This window comes from Struthio camelus, chromosome W, assembly GCF_040807025.1.
Source record: "Struthio camelus isolate bStrCam1 chromosome W, bStrCam1.hap1, whole genome shotgun sequence".
Taxonomy (NCBI): Eukaryota; Metazoa; Chordata; class Aves; order Struthioniformes; family Struthionidae; genus Struthio; species Struthio camelus.
In genome coordinates this window covers 59,356,940-59,384,153 of record NC_090981.1, presented here as the reverse complement: position 1 = coordinate 59,384,153, position 27,214 = coordinate 59,356,940, and the positions used below count along the sequence as shown (strand labels likewise).

General features: G+C 44.3%; 1 protein-coding gene across 3 annotated transcripts in view; it reads right to left on the bottom strand.

The window, feature by feature from the left end:
• LOC138064123 (protein FAM219A) overlaps positions 1 to 27,214 on the bottom strand; it is a 100,119-nt gene that overhangs the window by 12,181 nt on the left and 60,724 nt on the right. The gene's annotated exons all lie outside the window — the stretch shown is intronic.

The window sequence follows — 27,214 nt, the reverse complement described above, 5'->3', positions numbered from 1 at the left end:
TCGGCAAATGGTTCCTGCCTTTGGGTGCTTTCACCTGGCTAATTTAGGATGTGTCAGATGATGGGCAATAATTGCCTGGTGACAAAAGGAGAGCATACTCCTGCAGGAAAACTCAGTTAGAGGAAGTCATTTCCTTTAGTCACGTCTAAAGGAAAGAGGTTTAATTTCCCCCCTATTGCCACAGGGGAAGATCAGCTTATCGCTGGGCGTTAGATACTGACCTAACCAAGCTGCAAAGAATGAGTTCAAGCAATACTGTATTAGCCAATGCAATTTAAAATGACTGCCTTTTGAGTTGGCTGGATGTCTCTAGTTCCTTTACGATGAGGGAAGATAAGTAATGGAGTACGTGATGCAGAATGCACTTATGTGAACATCTCTATGTAAAAAATTGGACTTGAATAAATCCTTACAATTAATCCTCTTGGTTTCAGTCTTAAAGAAATCATAACCAGTTTTAATTACATTTTCCTGTCTTTTAAAAATGAAATGCTGAACGGTTTCTTTTGTGCACGTTGCTACATGTGGCACTGATTTTGTCTACGTTCTGCCCAAAAACAGAAATGGCAAGAGTGGTCACATGCGTCGGTCTCCTTCAGAGCTACTGCAAATATTAAGCAAAGTAGACAACTCAGAAGCATGGTAAACATTAGCCTGTGCTATGCTGAAGAGCTATGCTGAGACCAGACCCCCCCAAATCTATGCTTATCATTTGTCCCTAGATACTGGTTCTAGCTATGGTCAGACAGTTGTGAATGGAGGCAGCACTGTGGTGTAGGGTGACATTGCCTCTCAGCTGAGCCACGGTGCTCGATTGCCTGCATTCTTCTTGTTTGCAGCAGCCTGACGACAAAAGCCGTTCAGTGTCAGATTAGACTGATTTGCTTCCTTTGTACTGGGGGCTAGAAGCACGCAGGCACTGGCTGCTCCTGCCTGCCTGCGGAGAGCCATGAGCTGAACCTCGCCAACCCAATTGCTTTTGAGCCTGCCTGACTAGGAGGAGACAGAGCTTCCTGCTACAGGGACAGTATGATGTTGGTCCATGGGATTTCCCGCAGTGGGAAGACAAAGAGAAATGACTCCCGTGTGACAGAATTGCATTTTTCCAACTTCGAGATCTATGAAATGAGATTTTTGGAGGTATTTGCCCCTGTGTTCCCCACTGCCAGCTGATATCATTTCAGAGTTTGAGGACTGCAGCAATTTCCTGATGAATTCTACCTTCTCAAGCAAGCCGAGAATTTAAATTACACAGTAAATAAAATTAATCTGTCTGTTCACATCCTGCTGAATGATCAAGAGAGTCGTGAGCAAAAGGAGGGAGAAAGAACGAAACGCTGACTACAACTTCCACTTCAAACCCAAGTCCTAGTTTCAGCTCACTGCATCATTTAGCTCCAGGACATTAGCATGCATCTAGTCAGTGCTGAAACCTTCACTAACTTTCACCTCTGACAGAGAGTATTTGTCAGCTAGGACTGTGTCACTTCTTGGACAGGTTTCAGGGTACATTCCCCCCTGAATGTGCCCATCAATAGGAGCTTTGCATGCACACTGAGAGGGCTGTATAGAAAGGAAAGTAAAAGAATCGAGTGTGTTGTGGCTACCATGAGGGCTGCGCTCCCTGCGGAGATTTGGAGAGAGTATTTGGGACCACATGGATAGTATTAGCACAGCTGATGGCTGTGCCTCCCTGCATGAGAAGGCAAAAGAAAGTGATTTTTACTAAACAGGAGTAGCAGGAATGAAAAGGATCTGTCTGTGGCCAGCTCCCGGCTCTGAATACAGGGAATCTGGTTTAAAGATGATAAGCATTGAGCCCCAGTGTTGATTATTCAGAACAGTCTTTTTGAAATACGACTTCTTTTACCAGCTTCGGAAGAAAGTCTTCAGATAGGCAAAGGTTAGATAACTAAGTCATCCAGCTACCAACTTGGGCCAGTTCTGCAAGCCACAGTATTTTTAGCTGAAGTATCTCATTTTTGCTGACCCACCCACGTTTGGGGAAATCAGTGAACTATGTATAATTGTGAGAATTGATCAGCAAGAGCAGGCATATAAATCTGTGTTCAAAGGTCCCTCTTGGACCAGTGTTTTAAGCACCCAAGTAGCTGCATTTCCCTATGTTTTGCTGATCTAGCTGTTATTCTGTCCCCTTGGCACAGCTGAGAGCTGGCATAAACATATAGACGGGCTTTGAGTAGTTTTAAGCTACCCTGAGGGCCTGACCAGACACAGAACCGGTGTAAGATCCAGGGAATACAAAGGCCATGTTTGCATCCTTCTGACAGTAAATGAGGCTGCAGCTCTTCGCTTCTAATATAGAAGGTACTGCAACAAGAAGTCAGTGCACTGCACACCCAGCAATGCAGGTTTAATTCTCAGGAAGAGAAGGGGCTGGAAACGCTCTCATCGAAAACGCTGGCTGCACAAGTTCCGGAGAGATTTCTTTACGGCCAGGCTGATCTTACTATTCATGCTGCCCTTCAGAAAGCAGACACCGAACTACACAGGCATGCTATTCCTTAGCATAGAGGAGGACAGGAAAACGACTGCTCCAGATCTGATCCAAACTGTAATCCACTTATGCCACAAGTGTCTCCAAAAGCGGCTTTATGTTTCAGCAGCGTGCTAACATGGATGACAGCAGGCCCCCGGGCCCAAGGCGTGCTGCTCCAGCCCCAAAGCTCATACATCTGACCTTCACATAATCATGGGAAGAAACGATTTTTCTATTTAGATCCATGACCGTGCTTTGACACGTAGGAGAGCAGGGCATCCAGTGCGATTAGCTACCTAGCAAAGAAAACCTTATGACTGTAAATTTCAGTGAAAGAATTTACTATTTTGTACACAGAGCATTTTACTTCATGGCATGGTATAAGCATGAACCATCTCTGTGAAACAAGAAGCTATGTTTTAGTGATGGGAAAAAACAGTTAACTGGTTTACCTTAAAGCTACCTAAAGCATCTATAGCTGCAGGGAAGTAAAGAACTGAGATTCTTGGCTCCCAATCCCCTGCCTGATCTCATCCACCACTGTCAAAGCTGAAAGGTACAAACTACATCAGTTTTATTTAAACGTATTTTACCTTCAGAAAGGGATTTATTTGGTATTTTAAAGTACTTTTGAAAGAATATTCTTCCTACCAGACAGAATAGCAAAGCTGGATATTTGGGGGAGTGTTTGCAACCTGGTAAGACTAGCTGAAAATTTCCATTTTATAAATTGAACTCTACAAAATATAATCCATAAATTAGAGCTACTCTCTTCTTTGACATATTTTAAAGGGATAGAGAAAATTAAGTTATTTCATCTGGAAAGAACTTCTGCAGATGCACACTCACCACTTCTACTCAACTGAACACAGGTTTAAGACAAACTCATTTGCTTGGCCTGAGCCTGCTGTATCGTGTATGAGATAAAAAAGAAGAAAAAAGAAAAGTAAGTAGTCCATTAAATGAAATGTAACTCTATCAATAACAGCTCTCTTCATTTAAAGTGTCACCTATGCTAACAGCACAGTAATAATCTACCAGATAAACAGATTTAATACTCGTGCGTATCAGATTTGTTATGTAATGAGTCCTGATGTTCTACAAAGAAGCATTAAGGTCACCAGTGCATGTAGTAAGCACGGTGTGCATTGAGAGCGTAATGCATAGACAGTAAAAACTTGCTTAGCCAAAAGATTTTAGAAAATATTCATGGCCTCCAGTTACAGAGGATATCAATGTATAGAGCACATTTATATAAAAACATCTGAATGGAGCCTGACATAAGTAGGCTTGAACTGCATACACGCTTAACCAAATTTACATGCTTGCCTGAGTCTAAAATACATAATAAAAGATAGGTCTATGGCAGAGAGCATGCCTTTTATAGCCTATAAAAATCATAGGTTTAATTTGTTTTTAAAATGTAGCTGGGGAAGCTTTCACTGGCTGGCAGATACCACTGCTTGGAACGACTTGTTGCATCCCCACAGTAGCCAAAACAAGCAAGGACAGAAGCGCTAATCCTGCAGGCAGCATGCAGGCTTGGAAGGGATCTGACAGGACGCTGACTCCAGTGTCCTGCCTGAAGGGACCTTTGGACTTTTCCTGTTCCCAGCACTGGACTGTCGCTTACAGCTGCTGCTGCATTTCTGGCCTCGATTTAATAGCAAAATATCAAATATTTGATTCATTCAGTTTTATCATCTGCTGCATAGGGTTTCTACCACCCTATGCATCGCAAACAAAATTCTACATTTTCTACTTAATAAAATGAAGGTAGATGGTTCAATCCAACCAGGCTAGTTAACATACTGAATGGATGCTCCTAATTTTCTCATGCTTTCACAAATCCCTACTCTGCAGTACGGTACTTACTACTTTCTTCCCTGGGAAAGGGAAAGAAAGAGTGTTATTAACTTTGCTGTGCAGCCCTACAGATATTTCACTCGCTAAAAGGAGGCTTTTAGGCATTGTTTCATTAGACAGATTGCCTGTTTACTATGAATCTTTGTGGGAGAACAGGATATGCGCTGCCCAGGCTGCCTCTTCCTGCTATTCAGTTTATCAGCCTAAGTCCCTGGTACTTGGAAAAGCAGCAGCTCAGCTAGAGAGCCTTCCTGCATGGCCAGCATGCTCCCGTAATAGGATTACTGACCTGATCTCTCTGTTAGCGAGATTTCCATTGTCTGGAAATTTGACAAACAGCCTTAGAGCTCAATTAGTTATTTAATAAGTTTATGATTAACCAATCTGCTGATTAAGCTTTTGTTAATTAGGTTGGCTGCAATTCTATTTCAGAGGGATACTGGCCCCTAATTCAGTACATTTGCTCTTGGAGCAGGGTCGGGGATCTCTGTGGGAGCCCTTCTGTGCGGCATGCCACAATACTTCTCTCTCTTGCTGCTGAAATACCTGTGAAAGCTGTTTGGGTGGCACGCGGGGCTGCTGCCAGATCACTGGGGCATGGTGGCCCATGGGGACCATTCAGGATAACAGCCTAGTACTTATACTTGGTGCAGCTAAAACGCCCCCGTTCCTCTCTTTTGATCTCTTGCCAGACAACGTGGAGGGAGGCAGCCACAATTTATCTAGGGCAGCTGCAGATCTCACAAGTACATTTTCAGAGTCTAGCTTGTCATTTTGACATCCGCATCGCTCTCATATGGATTTGAGTAGCTGGCCCTCCTCGAGGGAGGAGCAGGAACTCCTTTCTTTTTTCCCTTTGCAGAGGGCGCAGAGTAAGCTCTCAATTTCACCTCTGGCTTTCCACCCTCTGCTGCATACTCTGAAGGATGAAGCCAGCCAGCTGCTGCGATCTGCTCTGCATGTAGTGCCCTGGTACAGGGCCAGGCCTTCATGGCCCTTCCAGCTCTGACCCTGCACTGGAGGAGAAAACAGAACTGGTCTCAGGAATTTGTCCCAAACTATCATAAATGATTAAACCTTTTCCCATCCTCAAGAGATCCCCCGTCTCCTTTCTCAGGCAGGACTGTTATCTGCCAGTTTTAGGGAGTAGATGGGCCTACGACCTCCCAGGAGCCTGGTGACACTTTCTGTCACCTGGAAAGACGTGCTGGCTAGAAGAGGAAGGAAAAGGTGTTGGAGCAACAGCTCCTCACTGTAGTTTTGGTGTCAGCTGCCTTGGCCATTGCAGCACCCCTCTTCTGTGGCTTGGGAGAGGATGGGTAGGGAAGAGGCTATTTCATGCTGCTCAGTGTCCCCCTTCCAGAGATAGGATGAAGGCCTGAGGGTTGGGGAGCTGCCTTTTCCTTCCACCTCTCAAGGAGACTGGTGGCAAAATACAGCCATGCAGCGAATGGCAGAAGGAAACAAGACTGGCTGGAGAAAGCTGATGTCCCTGCAAAACCCCTGCGAAAGGGGCTTGAAAGACAAGATGAAGGAGCTTCCTGGGCCTACACTCTCTGACTGCAGCTGTTTTGAGTGCTACAGGAGGCGAAGTGGAGCTCGGGGGATGAGGGATGTCATCCCAAAACACAGAGCCCCACGGCTGGAAATCAGATATGTATGTTGTTCAGCTGAAGCCCTTGTCGGGGATGCTGCAATGCTAGTGGTAGGGAGAGTTCAAAGAGGCTGAAGCATGAACCTGACACGTGCTGAAGATAACAATACTGTACAGGTAAAGACGATGACAGTTCCTATAATATAACTCTGATGTCAATGAATTTAGGAGTATTTTCATGCTGATGTATTTTAAATCTTTCTTTTATCAGAATAGTACACGAGGGAGCAATGCTCGGAAGTGGTTTGCTGACACAAGCTGGCAGTGGCTGGAGAGCTTCCTCAGGGCTGTGCTTATGGCAGTACTTTCCCAGTGTAAATCGCTGCTGGTCGCTGTGGTGTGGCTGTCATCCACAGCTCCACACTGCAGACAACCTGACCGACAGAGAAGGGGTGCTAAAGCACAGCTAACCTGAGCAAGGCTTAACATTGCTTTAGGGACTGCAAAAGGGAGTCTGAGGAAAGGGGAGGAAGGTATAAACTAGGCTCTGAACATCAGACCCTTTTTCTCACTCACCAGATTTCTAATCTTACTGCACAGACTCAGCTCCTTTCCCTGTTTGTAGGAGGAATTTCTTTTTCTCACCTCCACTGAAGGCCTGATGAGATCCCACTGACTGGCGGATGAGTCCACCTCCTCCAAACAGCAGGCAGGGGAGGTTTCTGACGATGCCTCCCAGCTGTGTGCTCTCTCCACCATAGCACTAAATGAGATCCCTCGTAATGCTGCAGCTGCAGAGTCCCTGCTACCTGACCGACTCTGCTAAATGACCCAGTGAGGCAGAAATTCTGGCAGGCTAACATTTTTACCTCCCTCCCTGATTGCCAGCCATATTCACTGAAGGGAGAAAAAATACCAACTTGGATTTGCTTATCAGAAGATCATTAGCTAAGAATTTTCTACAGTATTTCTAAGACAAAAGGGAGGATGCAAACAAAAGCAATATGAGGATTACTGTAATTTCTGTGTCCCTTAAACGCTGGGGTCAGGTGTGCATTGGGTCATGCTGCACACATATTCAGTCTTGCTTGGCACAGTTCATGAGCTAAAATTGCCAACTGCAAATGCACATAAGGTTTATTACGGTATAGCTACACGTTTGGCTGCCCGATTGGAGTTGGAGGTGAAATGAGAGGAACAGAAGAGTTGTTAAGAGCAGAAGAAAAGAGGAGAGAAACAGCCTGAGTGCCTTAGCAAGCAAGGTTTTATTGCAGTAGCGCTAAGGAACTAATGAGTGTGTATATAAGACACAGTTCCCTGCCTGAGGAAATTAAGACAGAAAACAGACTTGCATAAGCTGTACAGGCAGCTAAAATCATAGCTGTTTCACTGATGTACAGTTCTTGTCGATTCCAGCTTCCGTTTGAATTATGATCCAATAATTAGCATTTACAATAGGTTTTAACTTCTACATACAGCTACTTAAGCACAGAGAAAGCAGGTTGAATTTAATGACGAAAAAGTGGAATGATGAGGGTCAGCTTTTCTTTTCTGATAAGAATAATCAATTTTGCCAGAGTCGGAGCTAATTCCAATCACTTTTAAAGGACTTTACAGCAAATGACCTGCCTGCCCTCCAGCCAGGTGATGCTGCTGGATGGACAGGCAGAGGGGAAGGGAGGGGAAGGGAGGGGAGGGGAGGGGAGGGAAAGGAAAGGAAGGGAAGGGAAAAGAAAGGAAGGGAAGGGAAAGGAAGGGAAGGGGAGGGAGGAGGACTCAACAGTGGGGAGAAGCTGGCTGGGTACTACATATCTGCCGATGGACTGGGCAAAAAGATGTGCAAGGAACAAAACTCTGCAGATTGTAATTTAGAGCAGAAGAAATGAGGAGCCGGAGAGTGTCATCTTAAGGCATGGCAGTATTTGAGAGAGCCTTGGCTGAGATACAAGCCTGTTTTTTTTGGTAAACTTTTTTTTTAAGAAACACTAATTTGCTTGCTCATAATTTGTTTTGAATCAAGAACAGAGATTTCCATTACCAGCCAACTGCATGCTGGGCTAATAATATCAATTATCATCTTTTTGTCTCATTATTTCTTTCTGTACAAGTATCAGCAACCTTAAGTACTACTGCTTCTCAAATTACGCTGGGGACAGAAAGTATGGGTAACATCTATCTTGGAGAGAACTTCAGTATGAAGCAACATCAGAAATTATCTCTGAACGCACAGGCTGCAGCATCTGCAGGAGACAGTGCGGGAGAATGAGGCACCAGTTCCCCTGGGGGAAGAAGTCCAAGCAAGTGCAGGGAGGATGAAGCAGCTATGGTGTGTACACACATACACACTTACTTCAATAACTCTCTAAAGCCTAGAATCTCTTTCTCACGCACAATATGCTGAAGAGAGCCTGGTTTTTGCCAAGACCCAAACAGAAATAGCTTTAACATCCAGACTTCCTGACAGTCTCTCCACCACAGTGATTCTGGCACATGCAGCAAAGAGGACCGAGAAAAGCTGTGAGCAGAGGGAAAGGGTGGCAGAAAATACTCTCTGCTTTCAACAGGCCTTTGTGGCTGCTAACAGCTGCACTTGCGAGGTGAACGGAAGGGCAATGCCAGGCTTCTGGGAATACAACAGCCTTAACTTCTCTCCAATTCAGCACCATCAGAGATGAGGAGGATGCCCAGGGATTGACAGCCTTGTCCTTTCTGGGGATGCCACCTGAGCAAAAATTTTGGAGCACTAGGATCCGCTGGGGTGCTATGCCTTTGGGGAAGGGCAGAGGAAGAATCATGACTTCCCACTCACCCGGTACATAACACAGCGAAGCCAGCTGAGCGAGGAGATGCTCCCCGACTTGTAGCACAAAGAGATAAAAAATGAGGAGAACAAGAAAAATAGCTCAAGCTGGCATCTTTCTATCCCCTGCATCTGTTCCCTAGGCACCTTAAGTCACGTTAGCTCAGTTCAATGGCAATAACAAGATTTTCTTCTACCAGCTCTGCAGGGGCCAGCAATCTATAAGGGGGAGAGAGCTGCATCTCTCCTGGCCACGTTGACAGTGCTGTCAGAGCAGTTCTGAGGGTGTCATCTCTGCGACAACCTCCGGTGGGAAAGGCACAGACAGCTTTCACTCTTCCATCTCCCTCTGGAGAGCACAGTATCGGAAACTGGGGACAGAAAGTCTTTTCTTCTGTAAATTGAATCAATTTGATGCTTAAAGCCAGTGGACTGGAATAAACGTGTGCCCCAACTAAGTGCTTCTATGCTGGTGATGGTGCTTTGCAGCAGCACGTGGCCTGCTGCTCCAGGCTGATTCTCCTCTGCGGCAGGGTGACAGCTTTAGGTTTATTTCTCAGATGCTAATAATGACATTTTACTCTTTGAGAATAGAAATTCCAGTAACACAGAGAGGTACAATTTGGGCTAAAACCTATCAAACTTTGTGCATGCCAAAGGCCTCAGTGCCTGGAACAGTGCCTATATGGTTTTCTCACTTTACTTCAAATGTTAAATACACTCTGCTTACTTTGGTTGACCTTGCAGAAAATCATACTTGAAATTCACTGCTTACTAACGTACGTGGTCATCTGCACAGACCACGAAAGCACGGATGCTTAGGAAAGACAACAGATGTCCACCGATGACAACGCAAGGTGCTGAGGACGTGGCAAAGCACTATCCTGGGAGAATTCACATTTACCAGGTATATCTGATGGTCTCCAAGTGAAGCCACCGTCTGCAACTAGGATTGGCCAGCTAAAATGATCTCCTTAACTTACTGTCTTAGAGAAGGTTTTGGTAACTAAAAATGTCTCAAAACATTGTTGGGCCAAAGGTACAAAGTGAAAGTCAGTGTCTGGGCAGATGGTTCCCATGGGTCACTCTCTGCCTCTGGAAGTCTCTGAGGACCACGGGCACCTGACTTGTATGACTGTAGTGTTCAACACTGCTGGACAGGTAGAGGGATCTCTATATAGCAAGCCCTAGAAGTCTTCAAGGACTGCCCCAAAGAGTAGTTTTAATGAGAAAGGCTTTACAATGGTGGCCATTTACAAATCAGAACATCCCAACATGTACCCTTTTCTTCTACCTGACATACTGCAGTTTCCTCCATAGATCAGAGCTCAAAGTACTGAGCCTTTCAACAACCAGATTTGATAACTACTGCTAAAGTGCCCACTTGAGTGCTAACTGCACGATGAGTGGTCATGAAGCAAGAGTAAATAGATCTTTTGAAATGACGAAGCATGAGAAATGTACTCAGGAACCTTGATTTTTAGATCTCCAAATATTCTCTGCTTAATTTCGCTCAATTCTGTGATTCTCCCTCTGGATTACCGAACTGGTCTACGAGGTCTGGAAAGTTGCTTTTTTTGTTTTATCGTACATTTGAAAAGTTTCAGTGTTATTCTATAACCTTGTTAGAAATAACAATCAGTTTGTCACAAGCATCTCTTTGTTCCAAACTCCAAGTTGACGAAAGAGATTTTTTCTTTTGGGCTGTAGGCAAGACATCAGAGTTTGCACCAGACCAGCACTCCTTTTTTCCCAAGGGAACCTCTGCATCTCTAACAGTTCTGAATATCTGCCCGCTGCCTTCACTCCTGCCCTATATTCCTCATCTGAACACCAAAACAGTGTTTGTCAAGTTATTAAAATAGTAGACCTCATTCATCAGGATAGGTTTTAACTTTCTTTGCTTAAAAACAGTTCCTCCTGTTCCACAGAACAAATGCGGAGGATGCAAATGGGAAAAAGCATGGGATGGGAGGATTCACTGACTTTTTTGTTTTCTTCTTTCCTTTTTTCATAATTATTTGTGGCATGCAGTAGGTAAGGTTCTGCGTGTGATGGCCAGCCTCTTTTCTTGCAAAGTCCCCCTAAAAATCCAAATTACAGCAGAAAAAAATCTCTCTGCCAATCTCAAACTGAACTGCTATGTGCAACATGGCTGCCTGAGTCATCATGAACGCCCACAAGAGGTCAAATTGTACACCTCACATGCACACTTGCAAACCATTTGTTGCTGCTCTGCTGCCCTTGCTACACTTCGTGAAGGCCCTTTTGTCGCTAGGACATAGCGGGTACAATAAATTACCTGCCTGCCTGTATTAAGAGATCATTCAGCATTGAGAACCATGGATAAAATGCAACTCGGGAAATACATATGTAAAAGAATCTCTGTCTGTGCACTGGAGTCAGGATAAGGCACAAGTAAAGGAGAAAACTAGTTTTAATACGTTCTCGAATTCAATCACTACGCAATCAAGGATGTTTGATGAATTGAAGAGAAAGACCAGAGAGCAATAATTACAATTAGAAAAGAAAAATATTTATAACAGAGTGAAAATGAAGTAGCAAATGAGTTTCTCTTGTTTATCACTGGACCTGTTGCTTAGGGAAGAGGAATGCTCTGTGCCAGTGCAGGCAAGTTACACAAGTCAACATCTGCAAATTTACTAGGTTTGTGTTGGGATACCAGGGAAATAATTAGAGAGGACTTAGTCCAGGTTTTTCAAGTAGTGATTAGAAAGCATATGGCATCTGAAAAAATAACGAGGCCTAACCAGGTATAGGATCATAGGGTAATTCAGATTGGAAGTGGACCTCAGGAGGCCTCCAGCCCAATGTCATGCTCAAAGCGGGGTCCAACTAGGGGATCAGATTGGGTTGCTCTGTTTTCTCCAGTCAGGTTTTGAAAACCGCTAAGGATGAGACAGCACAACCTCTCTGGGAAACATGTTCCAGTGCCTGACTGTCCTCATGGTGAGGAAGTTTTTCCTTAAGGTGACTAAGGTGAGAAAAGAAACAGGCTGGGAATGTGGTATGTGTTAGATGCTGCAGGCCATTCATTGCCAACTCAGCCAGTGGCCCTCTCCCATCTGATGGTCACGACCAGGTAAATGCAGTCTGCTGGTACAGTCTTTTCCCCCTTTATTCCTCCTGCTCTTTTCCCTTTCTCCCTCTGACCTGCCCTGAAGCAGAGTAGCTTCCAGCCTGGTTCTTGGTCAGATGAAAAGCCCTGCCATCCAGGCCCCGCCATCTCTGGGCAGTAAGGTCTGCCCTGGAAACCTCTTGGAGCTGCTCCAAATCATCTAGTCACTGAGACCCAAAGCAACTGTAGACTTTCTCGTGTGGCCGTGACACCGCTTTCTAGGGAGGTAGAAACTCCTGGTTCCCATGAATGTTTAATGGCTGATATACAGAAGAACATGGTCAAAAACAACCTGAGATCACCTCTTTATGTTACTGGTCACCTCCCTTTGGTGAAAGGCAGCAGAACGTTTTGGAAAAAGCAATACAAGGAGTGTCTCGCATCATAGCTTCTCTGCACAGAGGTAGGAGTGAGCCACTTATGTGAGCTGGTAGGCAATAAAACAGAATGACTACCTGTACTGAAACATCTATGTCAAGGTTTTGTTTTCACATTTTGCAATTGCTTCATTCCCTGCCCACAGATCAGAGGCTGAGTAAAGCCACGTTTTCAGCCTGGTAGTTAAAAGCATTCAGGCAGAGAGAAGAACTGAACTTGAATCTTCCATGTTCTGGCTGAAAGTCTGTATTACTAGCTAAAGAAGGCGCAATTGTTTTGTGACTTGAGCCTCTCAAATTTTTCTGGCCAGAAAAGCCAGGTTAATTAGACCTGAGTTTGTGAATAGTTTTGGAATCATCAAAACCATATTCTTTTAGTGAACTTACTAAAAAAATTAATGCTAGGCTTTACTGGTGACACTTTAACCCTGATATAATATCCTGCTTTCATTAAAAGTTTTAAGCAAAATCTGAATTTTTAAAAGAAGCCTCTGTTCTGGTCTCAGACTACCCACGCCAGACAGCATCACTTTAAATATTAAATATACTAGCCTTTTTCAAGCTATATTTTTAGCTCAGTGTCACTCAATATGTCAAACACTGTTCCGCAGATCAACCTATACAAAGTACAATTGTCTTACTTGTACTATTCATCTCTTCTCTCAAAGAACTAGTCCTACAACCAATATTTAAAATAAATCAAAGTAAATCTTTCTATTTTGAAAATGTGCTCTCTTATTTTTTGGCCCAGTAGTGAAGGGAGACAGAGAAGGGCTATTTTCTAACATGGAGAGTAGCTGGTGTTACATGTGAGCTCCCTTGCAGCAAAGTTGCTGCCAGCAGCCTGGAGCTCTGAAACACCTAGTGTGATTAAAATCTATTTTCATATCCAGCTCACAATTTATTCATAGCAGAAAACACTTTTTAGCTCTCGAACTTCAGATCACTGAGCTAGAGGGGAGAACTGCATCATTCCTTCAAGAGACATCAACACCTGCTGACTTGACTGTACCAACTGCATACCAGTAAGCAAAAACAAAGTTATGGGCAAGAAGGTATGTAGGTTGTTTGGAAAAAGCAGGGATTGTTTTGCATTTAGAGCAGAAGGCAGAAAATTTCAAAGTTAAAGCAAATATAACACAATGGTTTCAGGTTTACAGCAGAAGTGCCTTAAGACCTTGCAGAGGATTTATATTATTGTGCTATAAACAGTGATACTCTGCAAGCAGAGTTGAAACAGTCCCTCAGCCAGAGAGGCTTATTCTGAATCTGTTCAGGTTTTTATCACAGTAAGCAGCAACATTAAAAAAAGGCACACAGTTAAGAACAACAGCAGAGAATAGAGATGATAGGAAAAGATTTGGGCAGAGTTCACAGTCAAAAGGGGCACAAAGAAGAAAGCAGGAGTCAGGGAGAAGAAATGGCTGAGCTGTGCAGTGTCTTAAAAGGTGAGGATGAATGATTTCACCGATGTGGAAATCAGGAGCAGCCTGGGAAAGGAGCAGTTTGCAAAAAGCAGAGTGGAGAGAGCAGAAGTCTACTGCTAGTACTGTGCAGGGGGTGGAGGCAGGGAGAAAAAGGTTGCAGTGGTTACAGGACAAGCTGGAGATGACTCTTTCAGCAGCTTGGAGAGGCAAGGGCTGGGTTTTAAAGCTGCTAGGTCCCTTTTTCTTCAAATGGATCTTTCTGCCAAGAGTGCACTTCTTATCCCTCCTTCCCCCTCTTATCCAGCCTTGGAGAAAGGAACACAATTGTTGCCTATGGGGTCTGCTTTTTCTCTATGTTAACTTACAAATTGGGTTTGTGGAATGTTATCTCATTATAAAGAAGCTCCGTCTTTTTTTCTTCCTAAAGAAATGGTGAAGATGCTGCTAACAGCAGGGAAGAGAGCTGACACTGGAAAACTATTTAATCCAGTAGACAAAGGCAGGGTCAGTAGCTGAAAGCTGAAGTTACAGTCAAGTTGGAAATAAGGCACATTCCTCTAACTGTGAAACTACAGGCACCTTCTAGGGACTGAGCTTGTGGCATAACACCTTGGTACCAGAACAATACTCCTCCAGTAAATACTTTGCGTAAGATTTTGACATAGGAGGAGTTGGTCCCAATAAAATAAAACTGAAGTCCCAGCACGAACCGGGTGCATGATCTCATATAACACAACTGGTCATAGTGAGCCCATAAACCAGGGATTTAAAGCTATCTTCTCGTAGACTTGGAATATGGATAGATGCCACAAGAAACTAAGTCACCACGTGTTGCCTGAAATGCAGTAACCTACTGCGTGCACCTTATTTGCTCATACCAAATGTGGAAAAAAAAAAAGGCCTTACCTCAAGCTACCTGTAAGGCAAATCTCTTCTTGGATCCCACCACAGGAAGCTAATACATTCGATTTTGTAGCTGGAGCAGGCCCAGGATATATGTGTGACTAGTAGTCCCAGAGAGCTGAGTGGGAATGTATGCCCTTGTAACTCAACTATCTGAAGTCATCTGTTTACTTCACTGCTTTGTAGGGCAATGGGTTATGACAAGACTTTCAATGCCTTCTTTTAGGACTCTGTTTTAAAATCTGATGAACAGTTCCAGATTTTCCTTCTGGAATAAGTTTCATAAAGAGGAATACAGCTAATTTGCACTGTACCAGACTGTGATGTCTCATTTCCATGAACGATGCAATAAATGCCTACCCTCAGCACAAGCTATTCAGCCAGGATTCAGGCAGTAATTAAAGCTCTTTGAACGATAGCTGTGTTTAACAACTGGAGAAATGGAATCAGACTGTCCAATTACTGCTGTGACTTTACAACTTTTTAAATAAAATCATATCTTGGTAAATATGTAGCATGTATAAAAATGGCTTTATTTTCCTTCCGTGGGACCTGCTTTAGAGAGAATGACTGCCAACTGGAACAAGAAGAGAGCTATGCCAAAAGCTTGAGGTTTGAAAGAAAAGGAGTAGAGGTGCCAAAACGCTTGCTGCACGTAGCAGAGCAGAAGGACTGCAACTGGTTCAGACTGCAGTCGTTCCTGAAGAGGACACGTGCCCTGTTACTGCCAAGCGTGAAGTGACCGTCAGGGAACATGCAGAGCCCCTTCTTAGTCGCAGCCAGGATTTGCAAGATCCAGAAGCCTCTTTGCACAGCTGGCCCCACCATCTGCACTACTGTTTCATTCCTGCTGCTACAACTTCTCCATAAAGCAGTGGTACTGTTTAAGAGCTGGTTGTATATACCCCAACCTCAATACCTGAGAACAGCTGAAGCAAAGTTGCTTCTGCCTGTCTGCTGACATAAGCAACAGCCTCTTTTGCACGTACTCAGCACAGGCGTGTATTGCTCCATGGCCGCCTTCAATCTCCTCTCCCTCCATCAAGAACCATGGAAGAAACCTCCATGGTTTCTCCTGCACTGCCTCCTACCTCTGGGAATTGCTTCTCTCCAGACCTCTGAAGTGAAACTGATAGACACAGTGAAGTCTGACAGTTGCTATTTGGGGGGCAGCTTGTTTTGTTTCTGCTGCCTCTATCCTATCTCTTCTCCACCATTTCATTTGTTACATCTCACTGACTGACACAGTAAGCACATAGGCACACAGGTGGTCTTTTAGCTGCCTCACTGCTTGGCACACTGGGGCTCTGCTGTGCCCAGCTTAGGGTACTTGGAGCCAAGAAAGACCACCCACGTTAGTTTAGAGGAGAAGGGCTCCTTGAATGTTCCTTTGTTCATGCTCAGCTGAGGTCTGCTTCCAAGACCACCAGGGCATCCTCACCTAACAAGGACCCAGCTGTTGCCAGGACCAGCGATACTGACGACCCTCTCATCTGTCATGCTCTCTGGCTGTGGCATGCCAAGGTTTGTAGATTCTTCGGAGCTCTCAGTCTCTGCAGAAGCCTTTAAGATCTCAGAAAAGCGACAGAAAGTTTTCAGGGTGCTGAGAGCATCCTCTGTGCTTAATGACAGGAGTTAAAAAAAAAAAAAAAAGGTTGAAGTAAACTTCTTATACTAGCACAAATTCTTTCTCTTTGACAAGCGTGTGTTTTTTCTACTTAATATAGAGCTCTGATCTGCTGACATAGCATTTTAGCCCCAACACTCAATAAGCAGACAGTAACCTTTCCTGGTTAAGAGCTGAGTGTGCAGCACAGAGAAGACAAAGGGGGAGCTCACATCACTGAATAGTCAGAACAAATTCAATTAACTGTCAGGTATAGTTTAAGGCTCATCATTAATAAATCAAACACAGAAAAAAATGCATTGTATAATATTATCTGTGGATGCTGTGGTCTGTTCTGTAGACAGTTTACATTAATTACACTGGGTTCTACTTGTTTCCCTTGAGTGCTACACAGAAAGTAATTTACCTAAGCAGACTTTAAAAGGAATTACAGAAATGATATCACCTGGCTAATTCACAACTGGGGAAACGTTCCCTTGAGATGAGCTAGAAGAGCTGACAGAACCCACATTTGAGGATACAGGGCTCCAATAAGCCAAAGGAAATAGCGTTATTGCCACTTTTCTGTGTTGATTTTGTCAAAAGTGCCAGCACCTGAATAGGCTGCCTTGTCAGCTCAGCTAGAGCTGGTCTTTTTAATAATTAAGGTGCAGATCACCTTTGGGGAGATCTCTCTCTTTCACACCAGCTGTCTACTCACTGCATGGAAAACAGTGGTGAGAGTAATACGTGTCACATAACAAGACCCCGGAGCAGACCACCAGTTTATCACTTCTGTGGTGCTGCCTGCTGTATTTAGGCTTTCCTAGACCAGGCAGTTTTCATTTTGATCGCTACTTCCAAATTACTGCATTTTTCCCTCCTATCAGAGAATCTCAGTGATTTACCTAATTTGTTTTGGCTCACAACCTTCTGCTCGTGAAATAAGTGCTACATGATTTGAGTTGCTTCTCATATTTGAGATGACAGACTATGGTGGGTCAGGGTAGTACAAGGAAGAAAAGCGGTAATTTGCAGCCATGATCTTCTGATTCAAGCACAAAACCTCCATTTAGATTACAGATATTTTGGACCATTCTCATTATATTAGTAAGATCATTTGTATAAAAGTGGATCTTCAGGATTAGCTCCCTTTCCTTGCCTACCAAAATCGACAAGCGCAGTAAAAATTCAGAGTGGTTAAAGCATGGCCAGAAAACGGCCATGACACAACTCGGTTACCTCATAGCCTGCTCCTCCACGATTTTATATTCGAAGGCATATTAGCTGAGAGTACTGTGTGCAATACATGACGTCAGTGGTGCACGTACATCGGGTTCTGAGGTGCGTGTGGATACCCACAGTAACCAATAACTTGTCACAGGACATGCGTCCATATGACGACAGAGGGCTGGGACAGCCAGAGGGGCCCTGGTGGTGTGGCATAACAAATCCAGCAGACTGCAGTTCCAGAAAGAGCAGGCTCATTTAGTGTAAATAATTCGGCACATCATGCTAACCTCCATTTACCAATGCTTTGCTCTAGGAGTTTGCTGACTAGTACCTTCCTTTTCTCCATCTCACACAGCTACACTTTCCCTCCTGCCCAGAGGTCTCTGCTGAACTACAGTGAGTTGCTCTGTTCCAGTCTCCTAACGGCTTAACTGTTTACTGGAGCCTATGTCAGCTACAGTGTCTTACCCACCTCCTCCTTTCTGCCCCATTTCTTTTCCTCTAACAAATCTGCAATAATACGCCTGTCACAACTGTTTTTCTGCGCTCATCTTATGCTGCTCTGTCTGCAGACAGCCCTACTATCCTTAACGTTGATGCAGCTGTTTGCTCATCCCTTTCAAAGGAGCCTGGAGATATCCTACAGGAAGGATGCTGCAATAAATCCGTGTACGCAGTTTCTCTTACAAATGGAAAGAGTAATAACATACGAAATAATGTTTAAATAAATTCCTCCCAGCCTCAGGAGACCTCCGAGTGGTAGGCTGCACTTCTATCTTCATGAAGAAAATCAATAGCAGTGCTATATTGCCACTGCGCTCTGGCTTCCACATTACTCATTCTCCCAGTACAAAGTACGGTCTGTGTTCAAGGAAATGGGTGCTCCCAGGGGAGGAAAATGGCTTTATGCACTTAAGGTAATGATGTCACTTGAGGTCGCCATGCAAATGGTTATGGATATGGAGATCTGCAGTTTTGTCAATAGAGCTGGAACCTGGGGACCTAGCTAAAGAGTTACAGCTTCTTTTATAAAATGTTTCCCTAATTTACCTACAGAGCTTCTTCCCAGAAACAACAGCTGCTGTACCTAATTAGCATTAATCGCCTTGTTGCAGAAGAACAACTGGGAATAGTGCGGTACTTGAGGTACTGACAAAAGGATACACTAATGGCATTGATTTGTCCAGTCTACTACAACCTTCCTTTATTACTCTGTTTTCTGTATGAAACACTTAGAAGTCACAAGCTGTGAAGCAGACTAGGAAGAGATAATGCAGAAAGGAGCAAAGGACAGAGGCAGGTACCGGGTCATCCGGTTCTACACAAGAAGCTTGTCTCCCACTTTGTTTGGGACTACATCTGCCAGCACCCAGTTTTTCATCTTGACCTGTAGCAAGAGCAGCCCTGGAAGAGGACCTTCCCGTGTCAGGTAGCATTCTGAACAGCACTGGGATAGGTCACTCTGTTGTGCACTTTGAGGCTCTTTGATGGAGCTGCTTTAAAACAAACTCAGAACTCACACACAACCTTAGGAGAGCAGGGTTAACTAACTACAGAAACTGAAAAATCATAGCCTCAGGAGCAACATGGAGAGAAAAAGGCAAGTCGATCCTTTACTGAGATTACAGACCATCTGTAAAGTTTCAACCAGAAGTGCACCAATTTTGTTACGCTGAACCCTCTGGGCTTTGTAGTTCTCAGCTCATTGACTGATACTCCCAGTACTGCTCCTTCCTGACAGTAAGGCAATTTAATATCTGCCACAAATGCATGGCAGCAGGCTGGAAGGCAGGAGCTAACACCACAGCTTGCATTGTCAGCCTCTGTCCCCAAATGGATTATTTCCTCTATTCATTCTGATCTCTGGCAAGATGGGGCCCAGAATCTAAGCTGAGCCATAAATTAGATCCTTAGTTTTGCCCAAGTCGAGCATGTCAGGGAACAACACGCTGTATTTCTTTGGGACAGGGGTTCTTTCACTGTTTCAGAGTTGCTTGCTCTAATTGATCATCTATTCTAGACAGTTGCTTGAGGTTTTTGAGAATTTTTTTGTTAAGGAGCGGGAATTAATTCAATAGAACAAGGAAAGTAATTTGACGCTTGGCACACTTAAATGGCAGCTTCACACAGAATCCCCATCCCCAGTTAGACACTGTGGAAACCAGGCAAAATTTTACACAGTGATGGAGTGATGAGCAAGAGGCAGGGGTTGGGTCCGTTCCTTGGGACATGGATTTATGCTGCCACTGTTCATGTATCCATATGCTACAACCCAGCTCTGAAAATCAAAGGGTTACCTTCCACTGATGAACAGCAAGTCTCTTAGTTTAAGCAGGAAGAGCAAAAGCCTCTTGGAAAACTCAAGGTTAATCGTTGTCAGCATCTCATGCGGAAAGATAGGACCGAATACAGAAAAAAGTAGAAGCTGACAAGAGCCCTTGGTGGTCTAACTCAAGATCTCTTCTTGGAGCGTGAGCATTAAGGTTACTTGCTAGAGAACGGCTTTTTCTACCAAGACTTCCTTCACCTCTTCCTGAGCTGTCTGCATGGCTCAGGCTTCACTTCCACATCACAATATGTTCCCTAAGGCCATTCAGTTATTCTCATCTCTATATTATCATACAGAAAGCCAAAAGGCCAGGCTGGGATGACTCAAGAGGCTTTTATGCCCACCCTAGCAATAGGTCCAGGTTCCAGGTGAGGAGAACTTCCTTCCCAGTGGCTTGGCTGTGACCGACCTGCTCTAAGAGGAATCTGTAAAGCAACATCCTACAATGCAGTTGGTAGGAGGAAAATGTTAGCACCCTATTAATTCATGAAATAGCTCTGCTGTATGAGTGTTATGACTGCTTCCTGCTTTTTGAAGCAAGGAAAGTGTCTGGTTAGGCTGGTCGAGCATATAATTGAGCTGCAGTAGCTTACATCAAAGGCAACTTTGTCAAACTTGCTTCTCCTTATGGGGCTGACCCATATCATCCATTGCATTTCTTGGTATTAAGATTTATGTCAGAATGAGATCTAAACTGGCAGGGGAATGAAACTGCATTCAGGAAAGCAGAAAAATGAACTGCTACCTCTGCATTTCAAGCTACTTTTTACAAGAAGATTTGTAATGAATATCTAGACAAAAAATAAACACTTTCAAGCCAGCATCAATATGAACTAGGCTTCCTCTTGGGTAATATGACAGACGACCTCATCTGGATGTAGCTCACTGAATCTTAGGGTGGGATCCAGTTTGCGCCTAGCTTAGGCATTTGCTTTTCACATACATTTAGGCAACCCATTGGGCAGTCTTCCAGTAGTGCCTTATTCTTCTAACTAGTCAAACAGAGGACGTGCTTACATCTAAGCAGACAAGATCCTCCCAGAGCCCTCCAAAAATACCCACCTCCTCCCACTGGCTGAATGGGAACTTTATAAACAGGCACTTAAGAGACAGCTCTAGTACCTTTTCTAAAATAAAGATGCAAAGAAGGGCTGTCATTAGCCAGGTTGGATCCTTGATGGGTGTCTAGGTGAAAGAGTTGACAGGGAATTATTCAGAGGTCAAAAAGCTGGGGAGAAAGGTATCAACTACATCATGCAAGTCCTGTCTGAATCTGGTCTGGATAGCATGTATTTTCACAACTAGAGAAGATTTATTCTTTTTCTAGAACCCACAACTAAGGAGAACGTCTTTAGTGCCCACAAAACAATCAAAACTCCCTGGTGCCAGCTTGATTTTACATACTGATTATCACCGCTTGCCCTTTTGTTTTCCTGAAGCCAGTTACGGTCAGGGACACCCTTCTGCACGTGGAATATCTCCCTCAAGCCCATTAAATGTATTGGCCACGTGTTACACTCCAGGCACTCCAGTTTTGCTACCCCATACAATGGTTGACATCACATGAAAACCAGCACGGAAGCCAGCCTGCATGCAAGTCACAGCCACTGAGCAAGGAAAAGAAACGGAGATGTCTTGGAGGACTAATGGCTGTTATGAGTCTCTCTCACTCTCTCTCATGTTCATCTGCAGATGGGGATGAGGTGGGGATTTACTGCCCTTGCTCCCAGTGTGGTGGATGCTCTGGATGAAGATGCCACTACCACAGTCTCTCATCACCACTGTGGCATGCTCTGCAACAGTCCAATCAATCGCCACATTGCCAATTTTGTTTTAACACTAACTGTCTCGTCATTGACTGCTAGGTAGGGCAGACTGTCTGGATGGGGATTTTAGTGCAGAGAAGCGAAATTAAAAATGTAAAGTAGACAAACAGGTGGTGCAAGCCTCATTAAAATAATATATCATCTCCTGGGGATCCCATGGGGATCTGCTGCCTTCCAGAGGATATAGAGCCTCTGAGATTTACACTTTTGGATTATTCTGTTTCTCCCTGTTTCCTTATCACAACTTTTCTGTTTTCAAAAGGCTTGTGGTATGTAGTCCATCTGGATATGCCTCCTAATAAGGATGCGTTGGAGACATCTCATAAGCACGAAGGAACACCCACCCCCCTTATGGCACTCGCCGGATCCTCCTTAGCCAATGATTTGCATATCAGAAAGAAGTATGATCAAGCCCAGAAGTTTCTGATAGAAATACAAAGCAGGAGTGTTAGAAAAGTAGGAAATATATAATTAATATGGATATAATTTCAATAAGGGCTTGAGATGATGAACTACACGAACCAGGAGATATTATTTGCCCTTGATGTGAGGTTCTTTTCCATGTGCCCCAGCAGCAAGCTAAACGTTTTACTATTCCACTTATAAACCAGGTCTAATCTTTAGGAAGTCACTAGAAATAGAGGGCATCCGTGAAGCATTTCTTGTATCTAACTGACCCCCAAGCAAACATGCAGCAGTGAAATGTATTTATGACAGAAGGGAAGAAACAGGCATAGAAAGGACATTTAAATAGCAGGCTAAGTCTGCGTCCAGTGCATGCAGCACAGCACACATTTTCTGTCACACTTCAATCACTGTAGGCTCTGGAAGTAAAAGTTTGTATTCATGCTGGGCTGGTATTTAATTGAGCTCATTTGAACCAGGCTTCCAGCAAGCACACATGACAGATTTATATATGAATCTTCACAGAGAAAAAAATGACATTTATCAACCTTCCATCAGAGCACTTGACATTTGAACAATTGATTCTGATTTAACAGTGAAAAATGCCACTATCCATACAGAACACTTGCAATAGGATTAGAATCCGAGTCGCTAACAACCCCAACAATGGCTCTGCTAGTTAAGCTATTAAACATTTATGTAGTACCTCAACTTTGCCTAGGCTTAAAGAGATTAAAAGACAATCCACATCCTGATGAGTTTAATGAAAAAGAGACAAAAGATGAGTTGGATGAACAGGGGCCAGAACAGAGAGATGTGAGCCATTAAACTGTTTGAATATTCTACAGGTTGGGCAGATTTTAAGAATAAAAGCAGCAGGAGCTGATGCGGATTAAAGACATGTTCCACTGGCTGGAGACAATACAGTTAGTCTCACTTTGTCCCAGGTAACCCAGAGCTCACTTGGGTATGCCTAAGAGTAGAAAGTCGATCCAAATGCCACTAGATATGCGTTCACATAATTAAAGTAGATTATATCCACCGGCTGAGTGAGGTGTTTGACTTTTCTCTGGCACTAGGGCAGGAACATGCTCATCAGTCTTGTCGGACAACTGCCCTTAGGTAGGTCACTATTGCCTTCATGAGTATATTGTGGTCAGTACTGAATATTCACTGGGTATGAGCGCTAGCTAGAAAGGAAGTCCTGGCAGGCAGCAAGATCACTGCCTCCCTTTTATAGTCCTATGGAGCTCTAACTGAACAGGAGTTTTGGAGAGTTTCTAGATTTGTTATTCCCAGAAGAAGCCTGTCCAGGGAGTCCCTGTTTTCATGGTTAAGAATACTTTTAATTTCCAGATGAAATGTATTCCTCACCAATTTATGACCAGCTGTTCCAATGCTGACATTGTCTGTTAGCTCAAGTAATTCTTTTTTTTTTTGGCCCTGGTGTTTACTCCATGATGGATTTATAAATGATAAGCAAATCCCTTCTCAGCCTTGGTTTAACCAGGCTCAACAAACCAACCTGTTTTAGTTTTCTGTCACAAGACACACTTTCCACTTCCCTGATCATTTGTAGCCCTTTTCTATACCTAGTCCACTTTGAATTTTGCTTGGTGGAACTGTAAAGATAGAATGGTTACACACCATTGCAAACATCTCACCCTGGCATTTCACAATCGCAATGATACATCTTTATCTGATGGAAAACTGATTCAGACTCCTCTTACACCTCCCTTTGCTGCTTTACTGGTGGATAATAGCACGCAGCAGCAGCCAACGGAATAAAAATTTCCCTATGTGGATTTGGAGAAGTTCTGGCAGAAAGAATAACCATTCTGTTATATCTTGTTCTTCAAATACATCAATAGCAAAAGGAAGACTAGGGAAAACGTGGACCCGCTGCTGAATGGGGCAGGTGCCCTGGTGACGAAGGATACAGAGAAGGCAGAGTTATTGAATGCTGCCTTTGCTTCAGTCTTCGCTGCTAAGGCCAGTCCTCAGGAATTTCAGACCTTGGAGACAAGAGAGGAAGGCTGGAGAAAGGAAGACTCTCTCTGGGTGGAGGAGGATCAGGTTAGAGATCTTTTGTCCAAACTTGACATCCATAAATCCATGGGCCCCGATGGGATGCACCCACGAGTGCTGAGGGAGCTGGCGGATGTTATCGCTAGGCCACTCTCCATCATCTTTGAAAGGTCCTGGAGATCAGGAGAGGTGCCTGAGGACTGGAAGAAAGCCAATGTCACGCCAGTCTTCAAAAAGGGCAAGAAGGAGGAGCCAGGGAACTACAGGCCTGTCAGCCTCACCTCCCTCCCTGGAAAGGTGATGGAACAGCTCCTCCTGGAGGTCATCACTAAGCATGTGGAGGACAAGAAGGTGATCGGGAGTAGTCAGCATGGATTCACCAAAGGGAAATCATGCTTGACCAATCTGATAGCCTTCTATGACGGAATGACTGGCTGGGTAGATGAGGGCAGAGCAGTGGATGTTGTCTCCCTGGACTTCAGCAAGGCTTTGGACGCTGTCTCCCATCACATCCTCCTAGGTAAGCTCAGGAAGTGTGGGCTAGATGAGTGGACAGTGAGGTGGATTGAGAACTGGCTGGAGGGCAGAGCTCAGAGGGTTGTGGTGAATGGCACAGAGTCAAGTTGGAGGCCTGTGGCTAGTGGTGTCCCCCAGGGGTCAGTCCTGGGCCCAGTCTTGTTCAATATATTCATCCATGACCTGGAGGAAGGGACAGAGGGCACCCTCAGCAAGTTGGCTGATGATACTAAACTGGGAGGAGCGGCTGACACACCAGAAGACTGTGCTGCCATTCAGAGGGACCTGGACAGGCTGGAGAGCTGGGCGGAGAGGAACCTCATGAAGTTCAACAAAGGCAAGTGCAAGGTCCTGCACCTAGGCAGGAATAATCCCATGCAGCAATACAGGCTGGGGACTGACCTGTTGGAAAGTAGCTCTGCAGAGAAGGACCTGGGAGTGCTGGTGGACAAGTTAAACATGAGCCAGCAGTGTGCCCTTGTGGCCAAGAAGGCCAACGGTCTCCTGGGGTGCATTAGGCAGAGTGTTGCCAGCAGGTCGAGGGAGGTGATCCTGCCCCTCTACTCAGCCCTGGGGAGGCCTCACCTGGAGTACTGTGTCCAGTTCTGGGCTCCCCAGTACAAGAGAGACATGGCACTCCTGGAGAGAGTCCAGCGGAGGGCTACCAAGATGATTAGAGGGCTGGAGCACCTCTCCTAGGAAGAAAGACTGCAAGAGCTGGGCCTGTTCAGCCTGGAGGAGAGAAGATTGAGAGGGGATCTCATCAATGTGTACAAGTATCTGAAGGGGGAGTGTCAAGAGGATGAGGCCAGCCTCTTCTCCGGGGTGCCCAGCAACAGGACAAGAGGCAACGGGCAGAAACTGAACCACAGGAAGTTCCATCTGAACCTGAGGAAAAACTTCTTGACTGTGAGGGTGACAGAGCATTGGAACAGGTTGCCCAGAGAGGTAGTGGAGTCTCCTTCGCTGGAGATACTCAAAACCCGTCTGGACGTGATCCTGGGCAATATGCTCTAGAGGACCCTGCTTGAGCAGGGAGGTTGGACTAGATGATCTCCGGAGGTCCCTTCCAACCTAAACGATTCTGTGATCTGATGTCTGGAAAAAAGCTAGTAAACTCTGCAGAAATGTGACTATGACATATTTTCATGTATTAGTTCATTCTAATAATAAGTTAGCCTGCAATCAACTAATGTATCAGGCCTTCCTCTTCCTTAGTCATTTCCAGTGGGTAAAATCCCAGTTTACAACAGACTGATTTTCTCCTATGAAATTTTTCTCACTTCTATTATTACTGATTTAATGTTCTTTCTCTACAGTATTTCTGATTCTTTGTTGCACTGAGGCCTCCCAAATAAGTTATGAGTACATTTTCTTAGCCAATTCCTGCCTTTTGTGTCAAAGTTAATGAACATATAAAAGAGATTAGTCATAAGAGTGCTTACTGGTGAACTTCATTAGTAATCTCCTCTCATCCGATACTTTCTCCTTCAACGCTGCCTGATGTGTTCGAGTTCCTGGGCACCTCAATTCAGCCATTCAGTTCCTGGGCACCTCAATTCAGCCTTTGCTTAAGCGGTTAGTTTACAAAAGTTTTCCTTCTGAAGTTTGTTGCACATCTACTTTACATTAACTTTTCATTATAATTTGCAGGAATTGAACTTGTTATCCATGAACCTAAAGCTATTTCCTATTATCAGCTCTGCTATAACGTCCTCATGACTTACCACAGCCAAGTCTAAAACAGCAGCATTTCCTGTCACTCCAGTGAATCTCTGGCGGATATTTTTATTGACTAGAAATGCAGGAATATCTCTGATGTACTAATAACAGCATCAGTAGTGCTCCAACCCGTTTCCTGTCATTAAATTATCCCATAACAAATACTGCAGTAGTAGTTATTTCTCTAATAACATTATAGAACTCTCTTGGCAGAATAGGATTCTGGTGGCATATGGCATGCTGACAGTGGTAATCTTTTACCAGTCTCTGAGTTGTGCCGTCATTAACACATATTGCTACATTCTGCCTTTTCCTGAACAGCAGCTACTGGCTTTAGAGTACCCATGATTGCTGCTGCAGGACGATAACACTGTTCCAATGCACTTGTTCATATCCCGGATCAGTAGTTCAAGCTCCTCCACAAATCTTGCTGCATTTGTATATCCATTTTTTTTTTTGTCTTTTCCTCCCTAGTCCTTCACCAATACCTTGCTTCAGCTACTACTTTCTTTTCCTTTGCTGACTCTGGGATATTCCTTTATGCACTGCCATGCCCAGATTTGCCTGATTATTCTATCTGTATGTAGTCAGGCAGAGCTTTGAGATTACACAAGTGCTTCCTAGCCTTTCCTGGTGTTTCTTTAAGGCTCCTCTTATCAATGAGGCCAACATCAGTGTTTGCAGCAGTGCTGCAGGTCCTTGGGTAATAGTCATCTACTGAGAAAATCTCTTCATTACCATATGCCAGTGCTCAGACTTCCCCAAATCGTGCTCTAACCTTAGCTGTCTGCTCACCTTCACTGTCACTCATTCTGCAGGGGCTAGAGCTATTCCACTGAACACCTGAGCATTCACTTCTTTCAGAGCCTTCCCCAACATGGCATAGTCACCCTGAATCAGCTCCAGCAGTGTCCTATCCGTCTCATTTGCTCTGATTTGAAGG